The following is a 13,325-nucleotide window of genomic DNA, read 5'->3' on the forward strand; positions in this document are numbered from 1 at the left end:
AATAATTATTGGGCAAATTTGCAGGGGCACAACAATTTTCACCCCACGAAAGGAGTATTGCAGGAGTGTTGGGAGAATGGGAGGATCCACAGGGACAACTTTGCCAGAATAGGGAATGATATAGCAAAAGAATATGGGATATTTGAGATGAAGATAAGCCCAACAGTACTTTTTCCAGTGATGGCTCCATGGAAGCTTGTGTGGCCTGAGGTGGACTGGTACCTGTTAGAGGTGAAAAGGAAGGGAAAGGGTACAATATATTTGGTGAATACATTCAAGTGTCATGTAATGGAAGAATATAGTGATTTCACACAGGTATACACAGACGGTGCTAAACAACCAGACACAGAGGTGACAGGGTTTGGGGTGGCGGTGCCAGGGAAAGGAATTGGGATAAATAGAAGAACATCCAGTAAGTTAGGGGTATATACAGTGGAAATGCTGGCGGTGCTGGTTGCATTAAGGTGGGTGGAAAAAAGCAGTCAAAAGAAGGTGCTGATTTGTTCTGATTCATCCTCAGTCCTAGCTAGTTTAAGGTCTTTTAATTCAAGCAGTCGTCAAGATATTCTTTATCAAGTACTTCAGTCAGTCACAAGAACAGTTAGTCAGGGAGGTCAGGTAAGGTTTCTGTGGGTTCCAGCACATGTAGGGGTGAGGGGGAATGAGAGGGCAGATAAGTTAGCAGGGAGGGCGTTGAGGAAAGGAAGTGTAGAAATGCAAGTGAGTATTAGCAAAGCAGAGGTTAAATGTGCAATATGGGAGAGGACAATTCAGATGTGGCAAGAAAGGTGGGATGGTGAGGAGAAAGGGAGGCATTTTTATCAAATTCAAAAAAGTGTTCGAGGTGAAAGGAAGGGAAGTGGGCATAGGAGAGAGGAGATTGTGATGACTAGATTAAGGTTGGGGCATTGTGCACTGAACAAAACATTGAAATTGTTAGGGAAACACCAGACTGGTCTGTGTGAGGGATGTCAGGAGGAGGAATCAGTGGAGCATGTGGTCTTGAGGTGTCAGAAATATGAGATGCAGAGAGAGGTGATGAGGAATAAGATGAGGGACTTAGGGATACAGGATCTTACATTAAAAGTATTGTTGAGTATGGAAAGGAGAGAGCTGGTTAGGATACTGATGGCTTTCTTAAGGGATACAGGTGTTTATTATAGAATCTGATGGATAAGGAGGGTTAGAGTCTAGGTGGCAGTTTGTTACATGGGTAGGGCATTAATAGTAGGAAGTGTGTGTGTGTGTATATATATATATATATATATATATATATATATATATATATATATAATTTTATAATTTTCTTTCTTTCTTTCTTTTTTTTTTTTTTTGGCACAAGTGTATAATATTGTTAGTCTGTAAGTCTATTGTCTGATCCACACTCCGGAACAGTAGGTGGCGGTAATGCACCGATAAGCTGGATGCCAACCGCCGTAAAACAAGAAGAAGAAGAAGAAGAAGAACTCCCCTCGCAAACGCAGGTCCGGTAAAACAATCATGTCGAAGATACGAGCAAAGCACGGAAGCTGCTCTGTTGTTGGCTGCACAAGCGAGCACAAAAGTCTATTTCTACCTCCTTCGTCAGAGGTTTTGAAGACCCAGTGGATTCATTTTATTTTCGATGGAAATGTACCCACAACAATTCCTAAAATGTTGTATGTGCTCACCATTTCACTGCGGACTGCTTTCTCAACGAGGGCCAGGACAAATCAGGATTCGCTAAGAATCTGAAGATAAAGCATGGATCGGTACCAACTGTCCGTGACCCAACTACAAACGTGGGAGCTGTAAGTTTTACCACTTTATGTTGCTTTACTGTATAAGCCTATTTAGCGTGATAGCCTGTTGAATGTGGTTTTAGCATGGCAGCTAACGTAAGTTACTGTTGGTAACATAGCTTCCTTATACTAGTTAGGGTAATACGCAACAGTAAATAATACCAGAGGACGTTGAAGAGAAGCTGTGTGAACATATATGTAATTTGAAGCTAGCTCTATACACACAGCGTTATTTGTAATTTGGATGCATGTGGCCACTTTTCATGGTGCTTTCTGTGTAGCTAATGTTGTATCACAGGGGAGCTAACGTACTCTCAGCTGTTGTTGTTATGGACGCTACGACCGCAGTCGTCACTAAAGTGTGTGTTGCTTAAGCAATAAGCCCCTCGAAGCCGTGGGTTACAGTGATTTTACAGCGCCCCTCAGCCGTTGTAAAATCACTGTAACCCACTTCGAGGCTTCGAGGGGCTTATTGCTTAAATGTTAGTGCTTGATAGATATCTCCTGTGGTACTTTTCCGAAAAACTAATGGCCCTGGTTGTACGCAGTTCTTCTGCTCGGTATGATCGTGTAACTTTGGTTAGTACCAAGCTGCTAACGTAAATTTCAGTAACCTGATGTTAGCCAGCCCTGCGATGGACTGGCCACCTGTCCAGGGTGTTTCACTGCCTTCGCCCTATGAGCGCTGGGATTGGCTCCAGCAACCCCCCGTGACCCTAGTGAGGATAAGCGGTTTAGAAGATGAATGAATGAATGAATGATGTTAGCCGCTACAGTTGAGGCTAACCTGAGAGGATACAAGGAAGTTTATTTGTCATTATACAACAGGTTGAATAATGAAATTAAAGTGTGGTTCCCTCTTGATTGATTAATTGATTGATTGTGTAGAAAATAGAATTATTATTATTATTATTATTATTTAATTTTTTTTTTTTTGGATGATAATCGTTTTTTTTTTTTTTTTTTTTTTTTTTTTTTTTTACTATTTTGGGAGTTAAGTCATGGGTCAAATTTGACCCACTAGCACCAAAAGTGTCAGCTTTCTAACACAATACAAGAGTTAACAAGATATAGAAATCTAGTAATTCTAAAATAGAACTATTAAGCCTGGAGGAGTTCAGATGGTGCATTTAGTAGTCTCACAGCCTGAGGGAAGAAGCTGCTCTGTAGTCTGGTGGTACGGCAGCGAATACTTCTGTATCTTTTGCCTGACGGCAGCAGGGTGAACAGGCTGTGGCTGGGGTGGGTGTTGTCTTTTAGGATCCTTTTGGCTCTGTGCAGGCACCTCACCTCCCCAATATCACTGATGCTTGGTAGATGGGTGCCAATGATGTTTTGGGCAGTTTTAATCACTCGTTGCAGAGTCTTCCTGTCCTGGGCCGTGCACATCCCATGCCAGTTTGTGATGTTTCCAGTCAGGATGCTTTGTAGAAGCTGACAAGAACTTGTCGTGGGAATTTTGCTTTCTGAAGTTTCCTTAAGAAATACAGCCGTTTCTGAGCTTTTTAAACCAGGGCAGAGATATGTGAAGTCCATGTCAGGTTCTCTGTTATGTTGATTCCCAGGAACTTAAAAGAGGTGTTTGTGTCTGCAAAATCAAGCTGATAAGGCTGCATTCAGACAAAAAGGCTTTGCAGAGATAAGGGTAGGTGTTTGGGCTTGTCATAAATAAAGTTTTATTTCTCGGATTCAATGGTTTTTCGCTACCACCGCTCCCTTCCCCCACTCAGTATATCATGTTACATTGTTGTCTTAATGTCTCACGTATAGATAAGCGCGGAGTTACAGTAGGTAATATGTGAAAGGGGATAGAATATACATTTTGCACATGCAACATTTATTGGATTTACAAGCTTTGGTTATGTTACAATACAGTTTACACTGGAAGTGAAATAGTCTGTATAACACATTACTTTTTATAATTGTGTGCATTTGTTGTCATAATTTTTGCACTGCTTGGAGCTGTTATAACTACATATTTGAGAAAATGTTGGTGTAACCCTGTTTCCTTTATACAGGCCAGCACATCAAGTGCATCCATACAGTTTCCTGCATCAAGAGATGTTACATGCCAGACTACACTTGAAGATGTACCCCTCTTCAAGGTCCACTTTCCAAAGGCCGTGAAGGGAGAATGCAGAGCTAAACCACTAAAGACAGACCCGACATTCCGTAAGTGTTAAATTCTTTTTTTTAATTTTTCAACCAAAACATATGTGTCGGGTATTGCTCTTACATGTTACACGAATTTCAACATAAAATAACAGTAAAAACTAAAACACACAAAAAACAACCTTATAAAAACAATAAATTAGATAAAGTGTCAAATGTCAGGAGGTATTTAGAGGAACACTTTCAGTCATTGTGAAAAAAAGGTAAACAAAGTGTTTGTGCATGTATTTTATAAAACAGGGTATGTTGTCTTTGTGGACCCAGCACCATACACAGATGCAGTATTGGCCATTCCCGTTCCAGAGGACCTAACTGCACAGTTCGAGCGGCCTGACAAGGAGGAGGTCATTGCCAGCTATGTGTCCCGGTTCAATCGAGGGCCAGTTTAAGTCCCACGCAGTGGCCTTCAGCATCAGGAAACTCCGTGCGGATGCGAAGGACCACACAAGCTGGAATGACGACCCGGATTCTGCGCCCCAGGAAGCCCCAGCACCAGCTTACGAAGCTGCGATATGCTGGATACCTGTAACAACTCCAAACAATTTGACAGGACATTTAGTCTTGCAAATATTTTTTTTATGGTGTATGTCACACTTTTTTTTCTCTTCTTCTTATGTGCATTGCCTGCTAGGCTGGCCCCATGGTATGATTATCACTGGTATTACTTATATGTAAATTATTTGATGTCAATAAATGCTTGAAAGTGTCTACAGAAATGACTCCTGTGAATACATAAATAATTTACACACCACCTGCTTATGGAAAAACTATACAAATAAAAAAAATAGCTAAATCAATTTATTTAACTGTACAGTACTCACATTTGTCACATGTTATTACAGTTGTAAGATTATGCCCACTGAAGCAAAGCAAGGCTACATAATATCTTTGATTTAGATACGAACTATAGCATTTTGCAAAGCATAACATACTGGTGTATTCCTCTCAGCCGTAAAGTCTTTGTGGACCCAGCACCATACACAGATGCAGTATTGGCCATCCCCGTTCCAGTTTTCTCGTTGGGTATGGCGATACTACCTGTAGTATCTCCAAACAGCAGATATTCTCAGCTTCTGTGGGCATGGTAGCACAGTTTCCACAGGAGCACCTATCCAAGGAAAAAAGTGAACATTTCACCAAAATGTAAGTGGACAAGCAGAGGTGGATAAGAAGTAAGCTTGGCCTAACCCTTTCAAGTGCATAAGTCATTTGTGTCATGTGATTAATGTGGAGCTGGAGAACAGTATCATTTACACAACACTGCCCCAAATTTTGACTAAACTGACTAAAACATTATTGATACAGACAGACATATTTATGCTGAATTATAGCGAGGTAAGTACATTATATTGTGAAAAATAAATGACAGGGCGCTGTTATGATAAACATCTCTGCGCAAAACATCACAAAACCTTAGGCCTACTTTGTCAGCATCGATTACATGTTACTAGTCTTGACATGACATGCTTGAAGCAGTCTAACTGAGCATATGTTGAGGCTAGTAACAGTCCTCTGACGACAAAACCTTTTCCGTAGACTGCAAGAATATAGATAACTATAACGTTATTCCGCTTTTCACAATATCGCACATTCACCAAAAGAACTCCGACGAGACAGCGGAGACGTAACCGTTAGCAGGAGCTAACGTTACCTAGCTCCATGTAAGTAACAGTGTAACAACACACACGAACAAAGTAAAAGGTAAAATATAAAGACACATAATATTTGTAACTAACCATTCAGAAACGTCCTGCTGCAGCCGCAGAGTTTGAATTTCTTCAGGAGCCTCTCCTTCTGGGTCAGATTCTGGATCACATTGGTATGACTGTATCACATCGCTTCTACGAGCCATACCTACTTTCTGTAAACAGTAGCGCATGGTACCGGAGCGCAAGCCACAGCCCCTTCCAGAGAGGGGCATGAACCAGGCGTGGACAGACCAGCTCATTAGCATTTAAAGCTACAGGCACAGAAACAGTTTAATTTCAGTAGACCTCTCTAGAGGGGGGGGGGGTACAGGCTGGCTAAAATCCAGGAACAAACTGGAGTTCAAGTTTTGTCACATTGGTTCAAGCCAGGGGTGTCAAACTCGTGCCATGGAGGGCCAAGAGGCTGCAGGTTTTCATTCCAACCAAAAACTCCACCAGGTGATTTCACTGATCACCCTACCTCCAAACAGAGAGGCGGGACTAATCAGTGAAATCACCTGGTGGAGTTGCTGGTTGGAATGAAAACCTGCAGCCTTTTGGCCTTCCATGGCACGAGTTTGACACCTGTGGTTTAAGCATATGTTCTTAGTGTGTAAGCAATGGAAAAAAAAAAACTGTAAACCATTCACATTTATGGCAAACTGAAACTCTGTCATCAAAACTTCAAAATCCTCTATCAAAAAGTAACTCTGATGACAAAAGGAAACACATTTCCACCATATGAACACACTTTCACATCAGCAGCAACACAATAACACACTGAACACAAAACACTGCATTTCACTGCTTTTCATATATTTCTTCAAAAAGAATTTTGCAAAGCTCAAAGTAGAAATTAAGCATCTTTTTCATAGTAACAACTGTTTCCAAAATAACAAAAAATAAAAATATATAAGGTGTCAACTCAAAATTGTATACAATATACTGTACTTTATGGTACAGTAAACGAAACATAAAACAATAGCAAAAAAACAATATAAAACATAGTATGTAAAGCAAAAATAAAACAATACAATAAAATCAAACTATGCACAGTAAGTAGCAGAAGGTTCTGCTGCGGATCCTGTCGTCTGTTAGGGTCCGGCCACAAAATCTCGTCCACATCGCAGACGATGTCTTCCTCTGCCTCTTTCTCTCAGCGCCTCCATGCCTGCATGGTACTCAATATGGCTGACCTGGGGCCTGTTTGCAGTGCTGAGGCCCTGACTGACTGGTGTTCAGTTTTCTAAGTAAGAGCTTTCAGGTGTGTGTCTCAGGTTTTGTAATTACCCGATGTGTTTTATATTTTGAACATAAGTGTTTTTCCCATGGTAACCACATGATTTCATGTTTGAGCGAGGTGTCTTCTGTGTTAGCTCCCGATTCTTTTGTTGAAAGCCCAAGAGCAGACCGGAGTCAGTCTTCAATTTTCTGATGCAATATTTATTATGGTCACATATAAAGCAAGGCAACGCTGGTCTCAGTGTGACAGAGCTCCCGCAGGATCTCAGTCAGAATGAGCCCCGATATCAGGAAATGATGCACATTTATGTTCTTGGGCTGGGCCTGCCCCGTACATAGGTTGGACTTAAACGCAACCGAGAATAATTGGCCAGTTACCCGGACATGGACAGACCAACCACTGTCCATGCCTTGTTCCCGGAATGTGTGATGCTAGTGTGTGGATGTTGACTGGGCGTGTATCTAATGCAACAGACCTAAATAACAAGATAGAGAAAGTACATCTGGCTCCTGCTGTGTCTATTCTCTGCTTAGCAGCCAAGCTGCCCTGAACTATGTAATACATTGGATAATGCAAGAAACATTGAACTATACGGCCAATTGTAACACTGTATGAAATAGCATTTGGTGTTCCGGAGGAAATGTGCTGCAGAATAGCAAACACAGTACAAAGCAGCACATGTGTCTAAGGTATGGCCACGCTGTGTATAAGGTTTAGTTACAATGAGTTAAAGTTTTGCCACATTGGTTTAAGCATATGTTTTTAGTGTGAAAACAAAACAAAACAAAACTGTAACTTAAACAGGTATCTTAAAACATAAAGAGAAGGCTTTTAGTGCTCTTAGAATACAACCGAGAGCCTGACAAGATTCTGCTGACTGACCAAAATGAACTTATACAAGAGTACTCCTTTCCTGACAAGTGAACAGGATCCTTTCTTGTTAACATAAATAGTAGTTCTACAGCATACATTTTTGAAGTGAAATATAGCAAATTTAGTAGACAGGCAAACAAGAACACATAACTTAAGACAAACAGTGTGAAATAATCGTGGCTGTGTTGATGTAGAGAGCTTTCACTGACCTATATGAAATTCCACTCCAACTCTATGAGGTTAGGTTAGGTTAGGGTCGCAGTGTCCCAAAGGAGGGCACTCCGGGAGGCACAGGCTCTCAGGGGTCCTAAAAGAATTCCATGAATTTTAAAAGTCTCCTTTTAAAAGACCAAAAGGGTCCTTAAAAGCCCCATAAAATAATGTAAAATGGTGTAAAGTAAATTGGACCAACGGATAGATAAGAAGGCGGGGGTATTTATTTTTAACAAGGAACTCCAGCTCCACAGGGTCTCCAAAGACACATTTGTGGTTGGCGTGTAATTCCTGTATTTATAAAATTGTTTAAAAAGAGGGGGTACATGGAGAGAGAGAGGGCTGGCTCCAGTTAAAAGAATAGTAAGTGCTGTAAAATATAAGTGCTAAAACAAGCAGTAAAAAACATTTCACACACGTAAAATACATAAAAGCAGGAACAAGCCATAAATAGAATAAATAAACATGCAACATTTAAATAGAAAAACATGAACCCACTCGTAACCATCATCAATCCCTAAAAACCCTTTTAAAAAAAGGTTTATATATTAAAACAAATTAATAAACAAGTGTAGCCCCTCCCGCTCAACTCTAATTTGTTAAAGAGTTATCCTGTACTGCCCCTGTACACCTAATAACCCCTGCATGGGAGACGAGTTGAAGGGAGTCTACAAAAATATATAAACCTTAGTATCTTTACCTTAACTAGAGCATATGACTCTGCCTAGGGTGCAGAGAGGCCTGGTTAGCTGATACCATAGCTATATTGTTTATGAGCTTATACACTCCCATGCATTCACTTTCCACATCATAGCCCAACATTAACCACAGTATTCAGACACATTTCAGCTCAAGATATACTTTGCAACACATGAAATATTTATTGACACCCACACAAACAAAAAATGTGAGCATTCACCATTTAAAAGAAATAAAATAATACCCGGGGTTTTCAAAACCTAGTTATGGTACCATGTCGTTGGCGCGCATGTTGGAGCTCATGAGAATCCACAAGAAACGTATATTATCAGTACTCACTGATCCTTGGAAATTCAGAAATGGTTTGCAGCAGCCAAACCTTCCATTCAGTGGCAAAAGATGAGATGAGATGGAGAACCGGATCCTGGAGACATGTCCGTGTGCACAGCAGGTTTCCTGGCGCTAGCGTGAAGTCCTGAGCACCCTCTACAGCAACAGCAGACTAGCATGTAGGCCTCGAGGCAGGCGGCATCGAAGTAGGCACACTAAGCAGAAATTCACAAAACTAATAAATCCACTGTTCATTTCCATAAATGTTCGTATTGTCACCAGTTCATAATGTCCATACTCACTCAGGAATTCCGGCGCAAAATATTCTCTCCCACACACGCACGGTGTCCTTTTTATCCCGGCTAGCGCGGACGAGGCTAACTAGCACTACTGCGCAACAGAAAATGGCGTCGACGACACTTGGGATAATTCCCGTCTGAAAATAGCTCCAACACGGCTCACTCTTACATGTGGTACACAATAACAAACAGATAAAACCCTCCGGCTTTCAGTTTCAGTAAAAATATCAACTTTTAACAGTTTTAACAGATTACAACTAGCTCTTATATTTGCCGTTTTTCTTTCCCTCGGTTTTCTCTTCCGACATCAGTCTGAGCTTCGTCTCCAACTCTTTTAGTCCCACCCCCTTCTCAGAATCCGGTAGGTAGTTGACGCTCACCTCTGACTGAAACTAATTGGCTAATGGAAGATTGACATCTCGTAACCCAAATAAACAAAGGAAACAACATGAGACATTCAAGAACCATTGAGAGCATAGGACATATCAGTATCTCCCCAAAATAGAGTAACAAATATAAATTTCTCTACATTAAAGATATCTTATTTCACAACAACAGTACTTTAACCAACAATAATTCAAAATGTACTGCATATTTGTTAAGTGAACACATATTTAGATCAAGATAACATTAACATTTTAAGCAGGGCACTACACAAGTTGATAAAAGTCATTGTAAAATTAACCATGGAGGAAAGACACACTGGATTTGTTACAGTGTGTCTGTTAATTGTGTGAAGATGAACATTTTCACACAATTAACAAATCTTTACACACAAGAAGCAAAACACCTGTGCAGAGTTGCACAACAATAAGCACAGACTCAGCTTCACACTTTTTGCAAAACATTACAGAAAGTGATTTGCAAAACTCTACATGCATTTTCACACCTTAGACACAGATAAGGATTGTGAGGCTATTTCCTTCTCATTACAAAGCCCTGGCTTGCCAGTGACCACACTAATGAACAAACTGGATAAGCACATCGACCTGGTGTGGAAACACACGTGCTAAATTGAAAATACAGCACTCAGGTAGGTATAATAGCCAGCAGGTAAGTTCACCTGTATTCAACAAAAATGGAAGAAGTTAGAAGAAGAAGAGTGAGAATGAGAGGAGGAGCTCAAAGAGGAGAAGAAGGAGGTAGAGGAAGAGGCCGAGGTAGAGGAAGAGGTAGAGAGGGACCTGAAGTGATAGCACCTGAACAAAGAAGAAGAATTACTGTTGCTGCTGTATTTCTGCTGAGATTTGGCAGAACTCTCAGTTCAGCTTCCCTCAGTGTCCTGTTTGTCTACAGTTAAGAAAACTACTATTTGGTTCTGATTTTCCTTGTTGATTGACATGTTACTATAACTGAGAATATGGTAAGAAATAAATATTTTCAGTCTGCAGCATCAGTGTTGTGCAGTGCTTGGTATGTTTATAGTATTTGTGTACTTATACTAAGTAATCATGAAGAATGTATTGGGTTTGTCAATATGTTTTTGTCATCTAAATTATCCCCTAACCATGCTCTCAAAAAATATTTCTGAATAAATTCCATCACTATTTCTTAAAAAGGGTTTTTACAAATGTGTTTTGAATTCATTACGGTAGTATGTAATAGACTGAAACAGTGCACGATCGGTGAAAGTCTGTGTTAGTGACATGAGAACAAAATAAGATTTTTATCAATTTGTTTATGGTTTTGGCTGATATGTTTCATTTTGCAAACAAACTGGGGTGTTGTGCAAATTGGGTGTGGTGTTTGGTTAATTGTGTGAGGTGTTTAGAAAAAAGAGGCCCTGTTTTCAAAATTGTGTGTAAACAATTGAAAAAAACTGTAATAGGCTGTAGAGGCTATCCTACGGCACCATCTGCTGGAGGAGCGCCGCTTATGTTACTACATCAAGAAAAAAATGTGTAGTATATCTCCTTTCACGTAAGATATATGTTGTGTGGGAAATTCATGTGTAATAGAGAATAAATGAATATCAGCAGCCTCTCTCTCTCTCTCTCTCTCTCTCTCTCTCTCTCTCTCACACACACACACACACACACACACACACACACACACACACACACTGGACCAGCTGTGGGCATAGGCTGTACAGTTGGTTAAGGCTAGCCAATGGCGCCATCTGTTGGAGGAGCGCCGCTGGTGTTACTGCATCAAGAAAAAAATGTGTAGTATAACTCCTTTCACATAAGATATATGTTGTGTGGGAAATTCCTGTGTAATAGAGAATAAATGAATATGGAAAATGGAAAATGGATGGAAAATGCCTCAACATTGTGCAGCCTACGATTGTAAAAACCGACGTACTGCACAATGCAGACAACAGGCAATCACCTTCCACATGTAAGACACATGTTTAGTTTAATTTGGTCATTATAACTTACCCATTATTACTTACCAGGGACCACCTGAGCCCCCCCAAAAGCCAGGGAAAACCCTGTACTCAGTGTGCATTTTAAACAAATTCCCTCAAGCCATTCCCACAGCATAGACTGTTTAATGTATATTTTGGGTCTAATGTTAATGCTTGACTTTCTACTGAGCCATTGCACTCACTATTATTTAGCTCTTGTTTTTTTTTTACGGACCAGTTATATAGATTATATTTTAATTATTTAAACTGCCCCACAATTCCATCTCTGTTGTAATCCGGAAGCCAAGCAACTACATGTTGTTGCAAAAAACTCACTGCTGTGTTTTTTTTCTTTTTTTTTGTGCAATGATAATAAAGAAAGTCTAAGTCTATTTGAATACTAATGTGTGTGTCCCACCCAGGGTCCTTTGTGTGTGGAGTTTGCATGTTGTCCCCGTGTCTGCGTGGGTTTCCGCCGGGCACTCCGGTTTCCTCCCACCGTCCAAAGACATGCAGGTCAGGTGAATTGGAGAAGCTAAATTGCCTCCAGGTGTGATTGTATGTGTGGATATCAGTGATTGTCTGTCTGCCCTGCGATGGACTGGCGACCTGTCCAGGGTGTTTCACTGCCTTCCGCCCTATGTGCGCTGGGATAGGCTCCAGGAACCCCACGCAACCCTTGTGAGGATAAGCAGTTTAGAAGATGAATGAATGAATGAATGAATGAATGTGTGTGTGATCCTTGGTGGTCTGGCAGAGTGTTCACAGGTACAATAACTACACGAGAACCTCAGATGAAGAACCATATTTTTTCACATTTTAGATAATCATCACTATTACACTATTTAGACTATCACATTAATATGTATATATTTACCTTGAGAATTTGATTATATCAGAAAGAAAATGATCAAATGAGGCCCTCTGACAAAGAACCATATGTTTTCACATTTTAGATAATCATCAACATTACACTATTTAGACTAATATGCCTGTCACATTAATGTGCATATATTTACCTTGAAAATTGATAACGTGTCCTTATTCTGCTGCCAAAATATATTTCTTCCATAGGCCTGGGCATCTGAGGGGAAAAAAACATGCTTCTAGCGAGAATTTAACCCGGGTCTATAAATAATAAGTCTTGTGTGATAACTATACCAAAACAACTTCAAAATAATCAAGGGGAATAGATATTTATTTCTGAAAGCTTGTATTGGTTATACAATAATGCACAGTGAATCGCGGGGTTGACCGCGGCAAGATGGCCGCCGCCGTCGGACGTCAGTCTACTGGGATTCCACCATGAGGCGTCCAGTCTACCTTGTCTGTGCACAGGACCGGCTGTGAGTATAGGCTGTACAGTCGGTTAAGGCTAGCCGATGGCGCCATCTGCTGGAGGAGCGCCGCTCGTGTTACTACATCAAGAAAATAATGTGTAGCATAACACCTTTCACATAAGATATATGTTGTGTGGGAAATTCCTGTGTAATAGAGAATAAATGAATATCAGCATCCTCTCTCTCTCTCTCTCTCTCTCTCTCTCTCTCTGTGTCTCTCTCTCTCTCTCTCTCTCTCTCCCTCTCTCTCTGTGTCTCTCTCTCTGTCTCTCTCTCTCTCACACGTAACCCCAGGCAATTTAATTTGCCTTTAATAATCATTATCATTAATGTGATG

General features: G+C 40.6%; 1 protein-coding gene across 8 annotated transcripts in view; it reads right to left on the bottom strand.

The window, feature by feature from the left end:
* LOC115367606 (uncharacterized) overlaps positions 1–9,675 on the bottom strand; it is a 34,193-nt gene extending 24,518 nt beyond the window's left edge. Inside the window, exons 1-4 of one of the 8 annotated variants that reach the window (XR_003928936.1) lie at positions 9,302–9,675; positions 7,967–9,214; positions 4,886–5,061; positions 4,076–4,485 (exon numbers count right to left, since the gene is read on the bottom strand). The gene's annotated coding sequence lies outside the window, so the exon portion shown is untranslated. Of the gene's footprint in view, positions 1–3,889; positions 4,486–4,885; positions 5,062–7,966; positions 9,215–9,301 lie in introns of those variants that run through there. The other 7 variants (XR_003928934.1, XR_003928933.1, XR_003928931.1 and 4 more) reach the window with 7 other exon arrangements.
* Positions 9,676–13,325: the final 3,650 nt, after the last annotated feature.

The sequence above is a fragment of the Myripristis murdjan genome, chromosome 11 (assembly GCF_902150065.1).
Source record: "Myripristis murdjan chromosome 11, fMyrMur1.1, whole genome shotgun sequence".
NCBI lineage: Eukaryota > Metazoa > Chordata > Actinopteri > Holocentriformes > Holocentridae > Myripristis > Myripristis murdjan.